General features: G+C 34.7%; 1 pseudogene; it reads left to right on the forward strand.

The window, feature by feature from the left end:
- Positions 1-18,935, forward strand: part of LOC112420156 (uncharacterized) — a 32,195-nt pseudogene extending 13,260 nt beyond the window's left edge.
- Positions 18,936-19,621: the final 686 nt, after the last annotated feature.

The following is a 19,621-nucleotide window of genomic DNA, read 5'->3' on the forward strand; positions in this document are numbered from 1 at the left end:
GAACAAAGGTCTCATCATAACGTCTCATAAAATCCAATCTAAAACATAGTCATCTAAAATCATAAGCAATACGTAAGGAATAGAAAAGCATGCAACAAAGTCCCATCCAGTTTTGTATCAGAGCACCTAAAGACACATGTGAGGAGGAAACCACTCACGACATCAACTACAACAACTTAATCTCGATCACTTGCAAGTTACTCATACAAAGAGCAACATTTCCAAGCAGAAGGGGTGAGATTTCACATTCAATAATAATAAGCATATAATTCATCAAAAGAATTTAACAATTTATACTTCATCAATTAATAATATTACTCTTCTTATAATACTTAATTAATAACTTAATCAACTTCTAATCATCATTAACTTCATATGCATTACATTATACACAACGTTATACAACAACATAAACATCACATCATAAACATCATTTTATAACATCATATACTTCACATCATAAACATCATTTTATAACATCATATACTTCACATAATAAACATCATCATATAACAACATAATCACATCATAAACAACATAACAACATCATAAGCACTTCATTAACGACACATGGGTAAATAACAACTTAACAACAACGACACGACTTCAACTCGACAATGCAACTTAGACATCTTACACATCTTGAACCATCTAGACAAAATGCAACTACGACCTCTTAATCATGCATGTGGAACCAACCAGGGCATCAAGCCCCCAACATATTGAGCGTAAATAGGCTCACAGGGCATCAAGCCCTCAACTTACAGGGCATCAAGCCCTCAACATAATATGTATAAATATACATTACAGGGCAGGAAGCCCTCAACTTAAATTAGTATGCATGGACTCAACGTCTTACAACTTAAAAATCTCATATGACTCCAATAATTTGGATCAACATCTTACAACTTAAACAACTTAGACCAACATTAGCATCCTGATCACGACAGCAAGGCAACACCATTAAATAATATGCAGCAAGTCAACATCAACAATAATCATCCAATATAACCATTACAACTTCATATCAACATTTTTCACGATATATAAATCTTTCACATTTAATCATCAACTTAAATCCACAACATTAATCATCTTATTCATACTCTCTGAACCTCATTATAATCATTAACAACTTCCATTCCAACCCCAAGGACCAACTCATGAACTCATTAGACCCTTTATACAAGGTTTTTTCATTCCTAAAAACATCTCTAGATGGTTAGGATAAAGTCCCTACACTTAGGAAGAAGTTTGAAAGCATTTGGAGTGAAGAAAATTGCATTTTTAAGGTTTCTGGTATGACATCATCGTGGCACGTTGGTCTTCCATCGTGGCACGATTTTTCCAGATTTGACAGACGACTTCAGGTTTTTAACCTTCATGTTTTCGCGTATAAAAACCAAATCGTTAACCCGTTTTCGATGCCGTTTTCGCCTACACGCTCCTGACACTTAGCTCTATCATAATCAAAAGAAATATTCAAGTTTCAACTACCCAAAAAAAATCGATTTCCCAAACCTCACATGATCTCTTATTTGCAAAACGTTTAGACACCGACTTTTCAAACGAAAATCCCAATTTCCATCGGCTCAAACCCCAATATTGATTGGAAACTTAGTCTGTGATTATTTTACAATCTAAACATCCTTTATCACCCTAATCCATCAGATCATCTACTTCTTTCTACAATTCAATTCTACATTCTAACCCTAATTCCCAAATTCATAAACAACTACATGTTAAATCCTTTTTCAGGATTACATACTTATGTTTAAAGAAGGTTGGTCACACCCTTACCTTAGGTTAATCGATCGAACTCTATAAGATTGCTCATCTTCTCACAAGATTCTTCTCTTCTCTGACTTCTCTCTTCTCTTGGTTTTCTCCCTTTTTCTCCAAAAATAGGTTTCACGTAATCCTTATTTTCTAATTCTAACTCTCCCCTTTTATATAAATCCTTAACCTACTTATTTTCTCTTATTTCCAAATCTGCCCTCCAAGTCTCAATATTCTATTCTAATATATATATATATATATATATATATATATATATATATAATATAAAATATTTCTATAACAAATAACAAATATATCTCTATAACAAATATATTTCTATAACATATATATTTCTACACCAGCTAACATATATATTTCTATACCAGATAACATATATATTTATACACCAAATAACATATATATTTCTACTTATTCCACTAAACTCTTCTAATTTCCAAAACAGCCCCTACAACTTAATCTTATTTTATTTTCAAATCTTATTCTGTTGAATAATAAAATAAGTCACTTAATAAATCAACAACACATCACAAAAATCATATAAATCACATAAGTTATAAAAGTAGACTCTAAACTCAATAAAATAAATAAATATTAAAATAGGGTGTTACATACAGCTTCAAGTGCAGCAGCAATAGCAGCATCGTTTCTTCCAGCCATCTCAAAGTTCTACACAATAAACAACAATCAGGACAACAACAAGGCAGTATAGACTGACAAACGACTCAACACGACTCACTACTTGGCCGGACGGACCGACCTGCTCTGATACCAATTGTAACACCCCGTTAACCCAACAACGTAATTATTAAATAAAATCAGAGTAAATCAACAAAACGGAATGTCACACTGCTTTTCAAAAAATTCATAAATAGAATAAAATACTATTTATTAAATAATAGTCTTCGGTAAAACATAATAATTCATCTCAGCGGAATATTTTCAACATTAAACAACTTCCAATAAATTCTGGCACATGGCCTCACCATAAATATCTTTAAATATTTAATCAAACACCAACAGGTTCATAATGATACATAAGGAATGATGAATACAACGACAAATTAGCTCCATACTGTTACGTATTAGAGCTCCTAAGACTCATGTGAGGAAAATCCACTCACAACAACAGCTAACAGCTACTACTCTGGATCACCTGCAAGTTACCCATACGAAGGGCAACATTTTCAAGCAGACGGGGTGAGATTCACAAACAACAATAATAAATATATAATTCATCAACTAAATTTAACAATCTAATAAACAACGGATATTTCAATAGTCATGTTTCACATTTCATCAACATTAACAACATCTACAAATTCAACCAACAACATCGATTATGCAACATCTCAACGACAAACAACGACAATGCGATAATGCACATGCATGTGGTACCATTTTAACGCTTTTTGAATGAATGAGCATTCACATGGCATGAGCCCTCAACAATTGAATGATCTAGCATTCACAGGGCATGAGCCCTCAACAGTTGAATAATTAAGTATTCACAAGGCATGAGCCCTAAACAGTTTGAATGATTAAGCATTCACAGGGCATAAGCCCTCGATAGTTCATGAGTATGCAATGGACACAACTTTGTGTATATCAACATACAACATCATCTACAACAATGACAACATGGACAACAACAACTACTACACAACAGTGCATATTTAAATATGACGTACATCTCAACATGGTCAACTTGTGACTCTACAACTTTTGTCAATGGCATTCAACAACTTGTATAATTTATTTAAATACAATTATACATAGAACAATCAATCAATAATCAATCATATTCAAATCAACAGCTTTGGTAGAAACAACATAATTAACCATAATTATTTATTCTACCCAAAAGTCCAACGAAAAACAATGTATGCAAACAAATACGCGAAAACGCACAATGTAACGCCCTAGTCGTTATTTAATTATTTCTGATTTATTTAGAGTCTTTTATATGATTTTAAATAATTATTGTTGGTGTTGTGGTGTGTTATATTTTATTAAATGATTTAGTTTTTAGTATTTAATAGAATAATGTGAGAAATAAAATTATTTGGAGTTTTGGGGGTTATATTTTAATTAATAGAATTAAGTGGGAGTTAAGAGAAATAATTGGGGAGTTAAGAAAAGGGGAGAAGTCAGAAAACTGTTTTTACGTACAAACAGAAGTTTTGGGAGAAAGGAAGAGAAACCAAGAGGAGAACCAAGTAAAGAGAACCAGAATTTTGTAGAGCTTTGTTCTTCAATTAAGGTAAGGGTGAGGTTTACTCTCAATAGTATAGATTAAAGTTCTGATTTTGATTTTAACATGAGGGTTTTGGTTAATTTGGGAATTGGGTTTAGATTTTGATTCTTTGATTTTGGATGGAAAGAGTGTAGAAACCATTGTAATAGTGTTAGAATGCACTCAGGTTGTAGACAGCAATTTGTTATACTTCTGTAAATTGTTTTGGGAATTGAAATTGAGAAAATTGAGATTTTTGGGAAAAACTTGCATTCTGCCCGTACAGGATCTTCATCGCTCGCCCCCGCAAGTAACTTGTCTCACCTCGCGAGTGAGCAATCTTCATAGCTCGCCTCGCGAGCAAAACCACTCGCCATGGCGAGTAAGTGAGTGAGAGATCGTGATTTTCAGATTGTTGTTATAATGTGTAAGTTGGATAGTTTTGAGTGCCTGAATGTTTTTAGAGAGGACTGAGACAATTTTTAGATTAAAAAGATGAATAGGGAGCTTAAAAATGAAGATTTAGTGAGAAAAATGTCAAAACTCCTGAGAGCACCATTTTTCTCGTTCGTCTCGTACTCGCCATCGCGAGTAACTCATTTCTTGAGTTCGCCATAGCGAGCAGATCTGCTCGCGAGGCGAATTGCCCTTTACCTGAAGCTGTTTGCTATGTTTTTGAATACGGTTGATTGAACTTTGGTGTAAGACCATGATTATAATTAATTGTAATATTTTACTGGAGCTGTTGAATTAAGTATGATGAATCGTTGATGGTTGTTATGTATATTTATACTTAAATAAATTATACATGTTGTTGAATTTCATTTCAAAGGTTGAAGTATCATTAGTTGAATTGTTGAGGTGTAAGTCATATTCATATATATGCATTGTTGAGTAGCAGTTGTCGTCGTTCATGTTGTCGTTGTATTGTAGTTGAGTTGTATGTTGGTATACACAGGTGGAGTTCATTACATATTCATAAACCGGAGAGGGCTCATGCCCTCGAACGCCTTGTCGTTCAATTGGAGAGGACTTATGCCCTGTGAATGCTAGTTCATTCAATTGGTGAGGGCTCATGCCCTGTGAATGCTTTAACCATTCAAATTGGAGAGGGCTCATGCCCTGGAATGCCTTGTCATTCAAACGCGTTAAATGGTACCACATGCATGTGCATTGTTGCATTTTGTTGTCGAGTCATTGCAGTGTTGTCATGTCATTGCATGGGTCGTTGTTGTTGGTTGAATATGTTGTTAATGTTGTTGACCATGAAATATATATGTATATTGAAGTATTGTTGATATTTAGGGTGTTAGATTCAATTGATGAATTATATATCTATATTGGTTGTTTGTGAATCTCACCCCTTCTGCTTGGAAATGTTGCCCTTCGTATGGGTAACTTGCAGGTGATCCAGAATAGTAGAAGTGGTGGCTCAAAGTGTCTTAGGGCTCTGATACGTAACGGGATGGGATATTGTTGTTATAATTTCATTCCTTACGTATCAATTTTTGAAACATGTTGTTGGAGCCTTTATTGTTATTGAATAAATTTTGATGACTAATTATGTTGAGGCCTTTGTGCCAGGATTTATTATTGGAGAATTTATTGTTGGATGTTGATGTTAACTGATTGAAAAATATTTCGCTGCAAAGTATTGGTTTAACTATTAAAGTTGATTTTAATAAATTGTATTTTATTCTATTTAAGAAATTTTGAAAAGCAGTGTGACATTCCCGTTTGTTTGTTGAACTCTGATTATTTTATTTAATATTTAATTGTTGGGATAACGGGGTGTTACACACAATGTGGCTTCAGCCACTGGGCATTCTCTCCAGGCGAGTGCACTGCTCGCGATGGCGAGCTCAAGGAAAAGGGCTACTCGCTATGGCGAGTAAGTCATTCGCCGTGGCGAGCAGAAAATAATTGCTCTCGGGAGTTTTGACATTTTTCACACTAAATCCTCATTTTTAAGCTCCCTAATCTTTTTCTTGATCCAAAAAATTGCCCAGTCCTCTCTATAAACATCCAGGCACTCAAAAACATCCAACCCACGTCCTATAACAACATTTTGAAAAATCATGATTTCTCCCTCAGGTACTCGTTATGGCGAGTGATCTTGCTCGCGAGGCGAGCGATGAATTGGCTTACTCATCAGGCGAGTCAGCTGACTCGCCCTGGCGAGTTGCGTCAGGTCAGACTACGTGAATTCTACAGTTTTTCATCAAAAGTCCCAATTTTCCCCAATTCAATCCCCAAAACTGATTATAGAAGTGTTATAAGTTTTTGCCTATGACCTGAACACAATCTAACACTAATGCCATGACTTCCTCCACCCTTCCATTCAAAATCTATGATCAAAACCTAATCCCAATTCCCAAATTTAACCAAAACCCCTTGTTAAATCAAAATCAGAATTATACATCTATAATCATTGAGAGTTAGCCTCACCCTTACCTTAGATTTAAAAACAAAACTCTACAGATCATATTCTCCCCTCTTGGCTCTTCTCTTTTTTTTCCTCCCAAAACTCTGTTGTACGTGAAACTGCTTCTGACTTCTCCATTTTTCTAACTCCTAAACTTAACTCCCCTTTATTTTATTTAACTCCCACTTAATTCACTTAATTCTCATTTAACCCCAAAACTCCAATAAATTATAATTCTCACTTATTCTATTAAATAATAAAAATAGTCATTTAATAAAATACACCACACCATAAACATCAACATAAATCATTTAAAATTATATAAAAGACTTTAAATCAACCAAAAATAATTAAGTAACAATTAGGCGTTACACCCTCCACTTTCGTTTCCACAGTTTGATAATGGTTAACTCATGTTAAAACGGTCAATTTAGAGCTTGGTTTGATTAGGATTATGTCATTTAGACTTATCCAACAATCCCAAGACAAGAGAATTCTACTTACTAACGTTCATTGTAGACATAGAAGAGAAGAAGAAGAAGAAGAAGAAGAAGAACATAAAATAAAGGTGAACTTTTATTCAAAGAAACAATTGTCACTTATTATTTCAGAGAACAAAAGATGAATATTTGTGATGGCTAGCTACTCTATTTATAGTTTACATTCGACTTAGAATCTAAGCAATTACATCACTAGAATGTTCCACAAGAAAACTAAAACAGAGTAGCTAAAAATCTAAGCAAAAGCAGCAAAAGATTATAATGGGGCGCGCCACTTTTATATTATTGTACAAGATCTTCAAATTCTTTTCACATGATATTTTTGTATGAGATATTCATATTTTTGTCCTCAATCCTTGCACCAGATATTTTTGTATAAGATCTTTCATATTTTTGGCACGAATCAACTCCAATTCTCCTTTCTTTTTCTGCAAGACTCAATCTTTAGAATATTTATTCCTGAAATATAATAACTTGCAATTGTAGTAAAAGAATTCTAAAAAGAAAATAAACTTAAATATAAATAAAACAAAGTTAAATATTATATTAAAATAGATAATTATTGACTCATCAAAGTATAACATCATCATTTCACTTGAAAAAACTTTATTTCATTCTAGGTCATTTTCATGTTCAACTTCCGTTCATTTTTTCTCAAAACTAACATAATCAATTCATTCCTAAGTAAGCCTTGGTTACCTAACATTCATTCAATAAAACAAAAACAGTTTTCATCATCAAAGGAACATATAAGGATTGACCAAGCCATTCCCAAGCACCTAAAACACAAAGCAAGGAAATCCTTGCTCTGAGCAGTGCACCTGGCGCCATATGTAACGCCCTATTTTAATATTTATTTATTTTATCAAGTTTAGAGTCTATTTTTATGACTTATGTGATTTATATGATTTTTGTGATATGTTGTTGATTTATTAAGTGGAATATTTTATTATTTAATAGTATAAGATTTGAAAATAAAATAAGATTAAGTGGTGGGGGCTGTTTTGGAAATTAGAAGAGTTTGGTGGAATAAGTGGAAATATTATGTTATTTTGTGTAGAAATATATATGTTATCTGGTGTAGAAATATATTTGTTATTTGGTGTAGAAATATATATGTTATAGAAATATATTTGTTATAGAGTTATATTTGATATATATATATACACATATATATATATATATTAGAATAGAATATTGTGACTTGGAGAGCAGATTTGGAAATAAGAGAAATTAAGTAGGTTAAGGATTTATATAAAAGAGGAGAGTTAGAATTAGAAAATAAGGATTAAGTGAAACCTATTTTTGGAGAAAAAGGGAGAAAACCAAGATTAGAGAGAAGTCAGAGAAGAGAATAATCTTGTGAGAAGAGGAGCAATCTTGTAGAGTTCGATCGATTAACCTAAGGTAAGGGTGGGACTAACCTTCTTTAATCATAAGTATGTAATCCTGAAAAAGGGTTTAACATTGTAGTTGTTAATAGGTTTTGATGTTGTAGAATTAGGGTTTGAAACTAAAATTGATTGTAGAAAGAGTAGATAATTCGATGAATTAGGTTGATAATTGGTGATTTTCTAAAATAATGTTTTGGGTCAAGTTGTATATGGTTTTGAGTGTCTTATCATGTATAGAAATGGTTAGACAAGTTTTGGAATCAAATTTGGGCATTGGGAAGTCAAAATAGGGATTTTGGGGTGAAAAATAGGTTTTTCCCGAGCGCTGCACAGTGACAGCATCTCCTGTTTTATGTTCTTGCGTCTTTTTTACATGTTTCTGTTTTGAATTGCCCTTTGGTGTAAACATGAAAGTTGTAGATAATTGTGTTAACTTTCCAGTGGCTTTGGTTTGACTTGAAAATGAATTTTGGTTTTTGAGATATGATGAAAATACTCCAAGGAGATCTTAGTGAAATTTTATGAAAATTCAGAATAACTGTTTCTAAGTTAATCCAAAACTTATGGAATAATTCGAAACCTCAAAACTAGAAGTACTAGGGGTTCAATTAAGGTGTTTAAGAGTATTTAACCTATGATTGATGAATTATTATATAAATGTAGATGTTGATGAATATGATGTTATATGACGTTGGTCATGATTGATGAATTATTATATTATGATGCAAAGTCGTTGTTGTTGTCGTTGCCGCTGTTTTTGTCAATTTCGTTAAAGTTGTAAGTTGTTATCTAAGTTGTTTAAGTTGTTGGTTGCTGAGTCCATGCATACTCATATTAAGTTGAGGGCTTGATGCTCTGGACTGTATAATCATTCATTTAAAGTTGGGGGCTTGATGCCATGTGAGCCTTTTTTGCTCTATAAGTTGGGGGCTTGATGCCCTGTGAGCCTTATTCGCTCTTAAAGTTGGGGGCTTGATGCCCTGGTTGGTACCACATGCATGATTAAGAAGTTGAAGTTGCATTTGTCGAGTTTAAGTTGTTGAAGTCGCATTGTCGTTGTCGTTGAGTTGTCATTTATCAATGAGTTGTTAATAAAGAACTAAGTGAAGTATTAATATTTATTAATCGTTGTTGTTTATGTTATTATGAGATGATGATTATGTTGTGTTGTTTATGTTATTATGAGATGATGTTTATGTTGTGTTGTTTATGTTATTATGAGATGATGTTTATGTTGTGTTGTTTATGTTGTTATAAGATGATGTTTATGATGTGATGATTTATGATGTTATATGATGATGATTATGATTTGATTATTATGTGCTATATGATGATGTATATATTGCGATGAATATGAAGTTAATAATGATTAGAAGTTGGTTGAGTTATTAATGAAGTATTATAAGAAGAGTTAATGTTATTAATTAATGAAGTTTAAGTTGTTAAATGCTTTTGATGAATTATATGCTTATTATTATTTGAATGTGAAATCTCACCCCTTCTGCTTGGAAATGTTGCCCTCACAATTGGGTAACTTGCAGGTAACCAAGAATAGTCGCGGTCGTGAGTGGATTCTCTCACGTGTGTCTTAGGTGCTCTAATACGTAACGGGATGAGAATTTAGTTTTTGCTTTCTGTTCCTTACGTATTATTTTATGAAGTTTTATGAACATGTTGGAATAATTATATGAGATTTTACCTTGAGGCCTTTGTGTCAAGGTTGTTTTAAACGTTGAAATAATTTCTGCTGCAATAAGATTTAATTTGATGATTGAGATAATTAGTAATTTTACTATATTCAGATTTGAAAGAAGTGTAGCATCATGTTTATTTGTTTTACTCTGATTTATGCAAAAAATTTCAAGTTGGAAAAACGGGATGTTACACCATAGCATGCCAGTCCAAGCGCTGACTCTATGTAACTGGGCGCCCCAGTGCCAAAAATTGCAAAAATGTGTGTTTTTGGCCTCACATTCTCATCAAAATCAACCAAAAAGTACTTATTTAGATCTGCCATACACCCAAAGTGTTTAAAATTATTTTCCAAGGCACAAGCACATCATTTAAGCTCTTTTCATAACTATACAAAACATCTTAAACCTCAATTCACATAGTTTTTACTTAATTCATAAAAAAGTCTCAACAACAAAAACTTAACACAAGCAAATATGACTTAGACATAATCAATCAACATAAGTCCACTACTTTCACTTACTCAATAACATAACAAGAAGATTGAACATAGTTTCAACATAATTCATCAACAACTTCATGCATTCTACGAAATTAAGCGAAAAACTCAAATACACCAACTTATTATCATCAAACATAGATTCTCATGCAACAACAACACATTTTTACCACTTTTCACATATCCAAAATAAGCATCATAATTAACACATAAATTAACTTAATTCAACAACAATTTCATGAAAAAGCAAGAACAAACATGACCCAAAACCACACAAATACTCAAAAGTTTTAAATGTGAACATAACCTTTTCCCCTTACCTCTAGATCCAAAACGTAGGCCTCCTAAGCTCCAATCTTCCCCTCATTAAGTTATCGTTCCAAATCAGTATGATAGTAGACGACCTTTTCCCTAGTGAAACATACATTATCCCCTAGCAAAGTCGGATCCCTTTCTTTAACGAACTCGGGTATCCTTTTGTTGAGTCTTTCCCCAATCAGATCGTCCTTGCCGTCCTGCATTCATACTTGCATCACGAGCATTCATGGCATTTTAGGGTCAAAATTGGTGTACTTTATATTTAAGTCTCTTTGGTCTATCGAATCAAAGATTTCATCTTCAAGTCTCCGCACGAAGAAATTTAAATAAGGCCATCTATCGTACCCCAATTTTGCCCTAGCCATAATTTTCATTCTTTATTTCTAAAATTTACAAAAAAAAAAAAAAAAAAAAAGTCAACCTTTGACCAAGGTCAACAATTGACTAAAAGTCAACTCTTCTAAAAAAGGTCAACATTGTTTTTACACAAATGCATTTCCATGAGTATTTTTCGCTTTAGTTACTTGTTTTACAAATTAACTTCAAATTTTTTCATTTTTATGCACTTTTTTATTTATTTTTTCACATCTTTTTTTGTTACTTTGTTCTCAAGAAAACTCAAATTCATCACACCAAAAACTCCAACTTCAATTCTTTTCATTTCTATTGCATTTTCAATCACAAAAATCACAACTTTACATCAATTATATTTTCAATATCACAAAATTCAAATCAAAATTCAAAAACCACTAACTTTGACAAATTCATCCAAAATGCACATTTCACACTCATTTGAAGTCTCTTGCTAGTTTTAGCAGTGGGCAGTTGTAATCAGATATTACATTGTAGTGTACTCTCCTTGGAAGTGCAAGGTGTAACACCCCGTTTTCCCAACTTGAAATTTTTTACATAATAATCAGAGTAATCAACTCAACAGGATGTCACACTACTTTAAAAGATAAATAAAGTAGAATTGCTACTAATTCAAAACATCTCATGTCAACAATTCAAATACATTGCAGCGGAACACATTCATTATTCAACGTAATGGCACAACGACCTCAACATAACAACTTATTAAAATTCTATTCTAGGTGGTTCATCAACATAAAATCATAAAAATACGTAACACATGGAAAACAAGCAAGATCCTCATCCCGTTACGTATCAGAGCGACCCTAAGATGACGCGTGAGAGAGTCAACTCACTTCAACAGCTATTCCTGGTTATCTGCACGTTACCCATGTAGAGGCAACATTCAAATAGAAGGGGTACAATTTCACATTCAATAATAATAAGCATATAATTCATCAATAGAATTTAACAACATAAACAACAACAATTACTAATATTAATTCTTCACATAGTTCGTCATTAACAACTCATTGATAATTGACAACTTAACAACAACGACAATGCGACAACAACGACATAAACTCGACAATGCAACAACAACGACATCATCTTGACAATGCAACAACAACAACTTAATCATGCATGTGGTACCAATCAGGGCATCAAGCCCCCAACTTATAGAGCACAAAAGGGCTCACTGTAACACCCCGTTTTTCCAATATGAAAATTTCTTAAACAATTATCAGAGTAAACAGCATAAAACAAACGGGATATCACATTAACATAATCAAAACCAGTTAAATAACAATTTAACCAAATAACTTAAACTTTGCAGCGGAATTTATTTCATAATCCATAAAACGTTTTGGCACGCAGGCCCCATCAAAATATTTCAAATCATAATCCATAATATTATAAAAATAACATAGTAGTCACGTAAGAGTATGAAGCATGCATAACATATAACCCCATCCCGTTACATATCAGAGCGACCTAGACGACACAGTGAGGCAAGGCCACTCACAACAGCAAACTGCACACTTAAGCACGATCACCTGCAAGTTACTCATACGAAGAGCAACATTTTCAAGCAGAAGGGGTGAGATTTCATAATACAATAACATTAATCATTATAATTCAAAAATCATAACTAACATCATAATCAGTCTTAATCAACTTTGCATCTTTGATAAACAAGTATCACATAATCACAACTTCAATCTTCATCAATAACATAAACACCTTTAAACTTGACAATGCGACAATGCAACTTAGACACTTATATGCATGTGGTACCAATCGTCATCATAAGTATTAACATACTTTAATCGTGCGGAGGACAAAGCTCCTAAAACGTGCGGAGGACAAAGCTCCTAATCATGGTGAGGACAAAGCTCAATGAATGCTAATGCATGGACTCTAACAACAAAACACCTTAATCAACTTATCACTTAAACTTCCAATAATTTGGAGTTCATCATCAACTTATTCATAATTATGCAACTTAGTTAAATAACAATTGCAGCATAATCAAATCACATCAAGTTAAATAACAAATCATTCTCATTAGTTTCTTGATCATCCAACAACAATTCAAGTAAGTATAATTCAATCCATAATTCACTTCATAATCATTTAGCAACTCAGAAAGCTTCACAATTCATGATCAGTATCTTTAATAGGTCACACTAAGTACCTAAAGATCCTTTCTAACCATTCCAAACAACTCAGGTCTCACAATGCACTAAAACTCTCAATTCTGGAAGTGCTCGCGAGGCGAGAGCATCTGCTCGCCATTGCGAGTACAAGCCAACTTTCCAACTAAGGTTGTTTCAGGTTCAATCTCATTCTCATTCTCATTCGTTCCCTAATCATTAGTAGGCACCTAAAGGTACTCAAAGGCATCTAAGGTTCAACTCAAAAGTCAAAAACTCGAAAATCAACATGCTCTCTGGTCACACTCGCTATGGCGAGTAAGGTTGTTCGCCGTGGCGAGCTGTACCAAGAGACTCGCGAGGCGAAGGGGAAAGGGCTCGCGTGGCAAGCGATGAACATCATCACTAGCGAGGCGAGGATCATAGCTCGCTATGGCGAGCGATGAATTTCGGCTCGGGCAGAATGTACTTTCTACATGAAAATCATCATCTACCAAGGTTCTAAGCCTAATTTCAATCTCAGAATTCATCCTAAACATATTCTAAGGTTATAGGACGATCTCTACATCAATCAAACACAGTTTCACCGTTTGATCATCAATTTTTAGGGTTTTGACCTAATTACAAAACTTTTCTAAATCAATCCTTACTTTGTCAATTAATCATCAGAATTGTAACAACTAACATTACTGAATTATTAGTCTCACCCTTACCTTGTATGAAGGAAATCGCAGCCTTCTCTTGGTTCTCTCTTCTCTTAGCTTTTTCTCCCTTTTCTCCAAAAACGTACGTACAGCAATAATTTTCTAAACTAGGTCTATCTCTTTTATATCTCCTCTTAATTACTTATCTTATCTCACTTTCTCCCCCAAAACTATCTAAAATATCAAAACATCCCTCAACTAAATAAGTCTCATAATCTTATCAAATTATCCAAATCAACTTAAATCATCTTAATTCAACAAAACTCACACATATATCATAAAAATATGATATAATCGCTTAAACTCGATTAAATAAATAGTTAAACGAAAGTGGGCGTTACACTGACAGGGCATCAAGCCCTCAACTTATAGAGCATAAAAGGCTCACAGGGCATCAAGCTCTCAACTTAATATGAATGGTTATACATTCAACAGGGCATCAAGCCCTCAACTTATATGAGTATGCATGGACTCAGCAACCAACAACTTAGACAACTTCAACAACTTATACCACTTCAACAACTTGGAACAACAACTTACAACTTAGCGAATTTGACCATAACTTGCAACTTAATGATATTAACAATCAACAACAGCGATGACAACAACAATAACAATTTGCAACATAACAACATTAATAACAACAACTTAAATGATATGAACAAGAATATTTCTATATCAAACAATTTTCACATAATATATGTATCTCAAATTATCCAACAACAATAATCATATTAATTCCGACTCACTGAAAATATGTAACGCCTTATTTAATTATTTGATTATTTTATTGAGTTTAAAGTATATTTATATGATTTATGTGAGTTAAATGATTATGTGGTGTCTTGTAATTTTATTAAGTGGTTTTATTTTATTATTTAATATAATAAGATTTGAAAATAAAATAATATTAACAACTTCAACGACATCGACAACGTACAACTTTAATGACATTGACAACAACTTACAAACGGTTTGAAATAATATTTTATTAATTTTAGTACTTCTAGTTTTGAGATTTAAAATTATTCCTTAAGTTTTGGATTAACTTAGAAACGGTTATGCTGAATTTTCATAAGATTTCACTAAGACCTCCTTGGAGTATTTTCATTATATCTCAAGAATCAAAAATCATTTTCACGTCAAACCAAAGCCACTGGAAAGCTAACTCAATTATCTACAACTTTCATGTTTACACCAAAGTCCAATTCAAAACAGAAACGTGTGAAAAAGATGCAAGAACATGAAACAGGACGTGCTGTCAGAGAGCAAAACTCGGGAAAAACCCACTTTTCACCCCAAAATCCCAATTTTAACTTCCCTATGCCCAAATTTGATCCAAAAACTTGTCTAACCATTTCTATACATGTTAAGGCACTCAAAACCATATAAAACATTGCACTGGAAAAGTTTACAGGACGCCTTGGGTTCGAAAATGAAGTTGAGTTCGGCTTATCATCCTCAAACAGATGGTCAGTCGGAGAGGACAATTCAATCATTGGAAGATTTGTTGAGAGTGTGTGTGCTTGAGCAAGGTGGAGCTTGGGACAGTCACTTGCCTTTGATTGAGTTTACTTATAACAACAGCTATCACTCGAGTATTGGTATGGCACCGTTCGAAGCCTTGTATGGTCGGAGGTGTAGGACTCCTTTATGCTGGTTTGAGTCGGGTGAAAGTGTTGTGTTGGGACCGGATTTAGTTCATGAGACTACGGAGAAAGTCAGGTTGATAAGAGAAAAGATGAAAGCTTCGCAGAGTCGACAGAAGAGTTACCATGACAAGCGAAGAAAGGATCTTGAGTTTCAGGAGGGTGATCATGTTTTTCTGAGGGTCACTCCTTTGACGGGTGTTGGTCGGGCTTTGAAGTCGAGAAAGATGACTCCTAAGTTCATTGGTCCGTATCAGATTTCAGAGAGAGTTGGTACAGTGGCATATAGAGTTGGTTTGCCACCACATCTTTCGAACTTGCACGATGTGTTTCATGTTTCTCAGCTTCGGAAGTATGTTGCGGATCCTTCTCATGTGATTCCGAGGGATGATGATGTGCAGGTTAGGGACAACCTGACAGTTGAGGCTATGCCATTGAGGATTGATGACAGGAAGGTGAAGTCCTTGAGAGGTAAAGAGATACCTCTTGTGAGAGTCGTTTGGGGTGGAGCGACTGGTGAAAGTTTGACTTGGGAGCTGGAGAGTAAGATGCGGGAGTCGTATCCGGAGTTGTTTGCTTGAGGTAAGATTTCGAGGACGAAATTCTGTAATTTGGGGAGAGTTGTAACGCCCTAGTTATTTATTTAATTATCTTATTATGTGGAGTAAATATATATATTATTATATATGATGTTGGTGATTTATGTGGAGTTTATGCATGTATTTATATATATGTGATTTTTGGATGTTCTATGTGATGTATTATTTTAATATAGGGTTTATTTAATAATAATTAAAATAAGTATGAAATATTAGTTATTTTGGAGTTAGGGGAGTTATTTAATATTTATTATAATTAAAGGGAGTTAAATGAAAATAGAAGGGAGTTACAAGTAATGGGAAGTTAGGAAAAGAGAGGTTAGAAAGCTTTGTACGTAAAACTGACAAGTTGGGAGAAAAAGAGGAGAAGACCAAGTTAGAGCCAAGAGTGGATTTTTGCTGCACATTTCTTCTGCAAAATTAAGGTAAGGGTGAGGTTTACTTCAATAGTATAGAATTTAAAGTCTGATTTTGAGTTTAACAGGTTTTGGTAAAAATTGGGGATTTTGGGTTTTATGATGAAATTGTAATTTTTGAAGTTGTAAGCATGAATTTGATGTTAGAAATAGGTTCTAGTTGCACACAGAAAGTTAATTTGCATCTGTAAACTGATTTGGGGAGTGATTGGAAGAAAAATGGGATTTTTGGGTAAAACCAGTTTTCTGCCCGTACAGAAGTTCATCGCTCGCCTCGCGAGTAGCTGTGCTCGCCATGGCGAGTGAGCAACTTCATCGCTCGCCTCGCGAGCAATCCAACTCGCCATGGCGAGTAGCCCAGATTAAAACTTGATTTTTTGAAAAGTTGTTATAAGATGTTTTGGGAATGGTTTAGGGTACCTAGATGATAATAAAGATGAATGGTGGAAGTTTTAGGTTAAAAAGATGAATAGGGAGCTTAGAATTGGAGTTTGAGTGAGAAAATAGCATTTTTCCCGAGAGCACCTAATTTTCACTCGCCTCGAGTTCGCCTTGAACTCGCCATGGCGAGCTAGTGTTTTTGTGAACTCGCCATGGCGAGCAGATGTGCTCGCGAGGCGAGCTACTCAGTTCCTGAATGTTGAATTTCGTGCTTGAATGGTAGTACCTTAATGTTGTTATGTTGAGCATAGTTTCATGTAATTATGCATTATTGTGGTTGTTTTGATTGCTGGATTGATGATTGCTGATGATGAATGAAATGTATGCAAAGTATCGAATCATACATGTTGTTTAAGTTGAGTCACATGGAGTTGCATTGCATGGTCAGTTGTATGTAGATATACACAAGTAGGTCCATTGCATATGCATAAAACAGCGGTGAGGGCTTCGGTCCTGGAGTACTAGTTGCTCAACAGCGGTGAGGGCTTCGGTCCTGATGAATGCTTTAACCATTCAAAAGCGGTGAGGGCCTCGGTCCTGATTGGTACCACATGCATTATTGCATTTCATTTAAGAAGTCTAAGATGGTGTCTTAGCAGTGGTCATGTCATTTGCATGAGTCTTAGTGGTTATTCAGTTGTTATCTGATAAAATGGTTCTGGTGTTGAATATGTGATATATATATATATATTATACTCATTGTGATTATGGTGTGTTGTTGATGTTGTTGTTGCTTGTGGCTTATACCTATATATGTCTACAAGATAATGTGTTGTTGCTTAGAGTGTTAGATTCAATTGATGATTTTTAATATCTATATTTATTGTTGTGAATCTCACCCCTTCTGCTTGAAAACGTTGCCCTTCCTATGGGTAACTTGCAGGTGATCCTGAGTAGTTGGTGGTGGATCAAAGTCGTGTCTAGGGCTCTGATACGTGGGATGGGATTTATCTTTATTGTTATTGTTGCTTTTCCTTTCCATGTATCAAATTTTGGAACTTGTGGTGTGGAGCCTTTTGTTGTTTTTGAATTATGATGTTGAATTATGTAAGGCCTTTAATGCCTTAGACTATTGTTGGTTGTTCAGGAGATTATGGATTTTGAAAACTATTCCGCTGCTATGTTTTCATATATATAAGTTGATTTGATTAAATAGTTTTATTTTCTATTTAAGAAATTTTGAATTTGCAATGTAGCATGCCCGTTTGGTGAAATACTCTGATGTTTATATGCTATTTTATTGCTTTTGGGTAACGGGGTGTTACAATTTGGTATCAGAGCAGGTTGGTCCGTCCGGCCAAGTAGTAGAGTCTTGTTGAGCCACCTAGGATAGAGTGTCAACTTTAATGTTGCTTTTTGTTGTTGTTCTGAGTTGTTGTTTGTCGTGTAGAATCTCGAGATGACTGGAAGTAGTGATGCTGCTCTTGTTGCTGCGCTTGAGGCTGTAGCTCAAGCTGTTCAACAGCAACCTAAGGTCGAGACTGGTGGTGATGGAACCAGGATGCTAGAGACTTTCCTGAGGAATCATCCACCGACTTTCAAGGGTAGGTATGATCCTGATGGTGCTCAGAAATGGTTGAAGGAAGTTGAAAGGATTTTCAGGGTCATGCAGTGTTCTGAGACACAGAAGGTGCGATTTGGGACGCACATGTTAGCGGAAGAGGCTGACGACTGGTGGGTGAGTTTGTTGCCTGTGCTGGAACAGGGTGATACTGTGGTGACTTGGGCTATGTTCAGGAAGGAGTTTCTGAGTAGGTATTTTCCAGAGGATGTCAGAGGTAAGAAGGAGATTGAATTTCTGGAGTTGAAACAGGGTGACATGTCTGTCACAGAGTATGCTGCAAAGTTTGTGGAGCTTGCCACATTCTATCCTCATTATAGTGCGGAGACGGCTGAGTTCTCCAAGTGTATCAAGTTTGAGAATGGGCTGAGGGCTGACATCAAGAGAGCCATTGGGTATCAACAGATCAGAGTCTTCTCTCAGTTGGTTAATAGATGCAGAATCTATGAAGAAGACACCAAAGCTCATTATAAGATTATGAGTGAGAGGAGGGGTAAGGGACAACAGAATCGTCCTAAGCCTTACAGTGCTCCTGCTGACAAAGGAAAGCAGAGGATGGGTGATGATAGGAGGCCCAAGAGGAGAGATGCTCCTGTTGAGATTGTTTGCTACAAGTGTGGTGAGAAAGGCCACAAGAGTAATGTTTGTGGAAGAGATGATAGGAAGTGCTTCAGGTGTGGTCAGAAGGGTCACAGTTTAGCTGAATGCAAGCGTGGGGACATTGTCTGTTACAATTGCAATGGGGAAGGTCATATCAGTTCACAGTGCCCTGAGCCGAAGAAGACTAGAATTGGTGGAAAGGTGTTTGCTTTGACTGGTACGCAAACTCCTAATGAGGACCGACTTATCAGAGGTACTTGTTTCTTTAATAGTACTCCTT

The sequence above is a fragment of the Medicago truncatula genome, chromosome 2, assembly GCF_003473485.1.
Source record: "Medicago truncatula cultivar Jemalong A17 chromosome 2, MtrunA17r5.0-ANR, whole genome shotgun sequence".
In the NCBI taxonomy this organism is placed as follows: Eukaryota; Viridiplantae; Streptophyta; class Magnoliopsida; order Fabales; family Fabaceae; genus Medicago; species Medicago truncatula.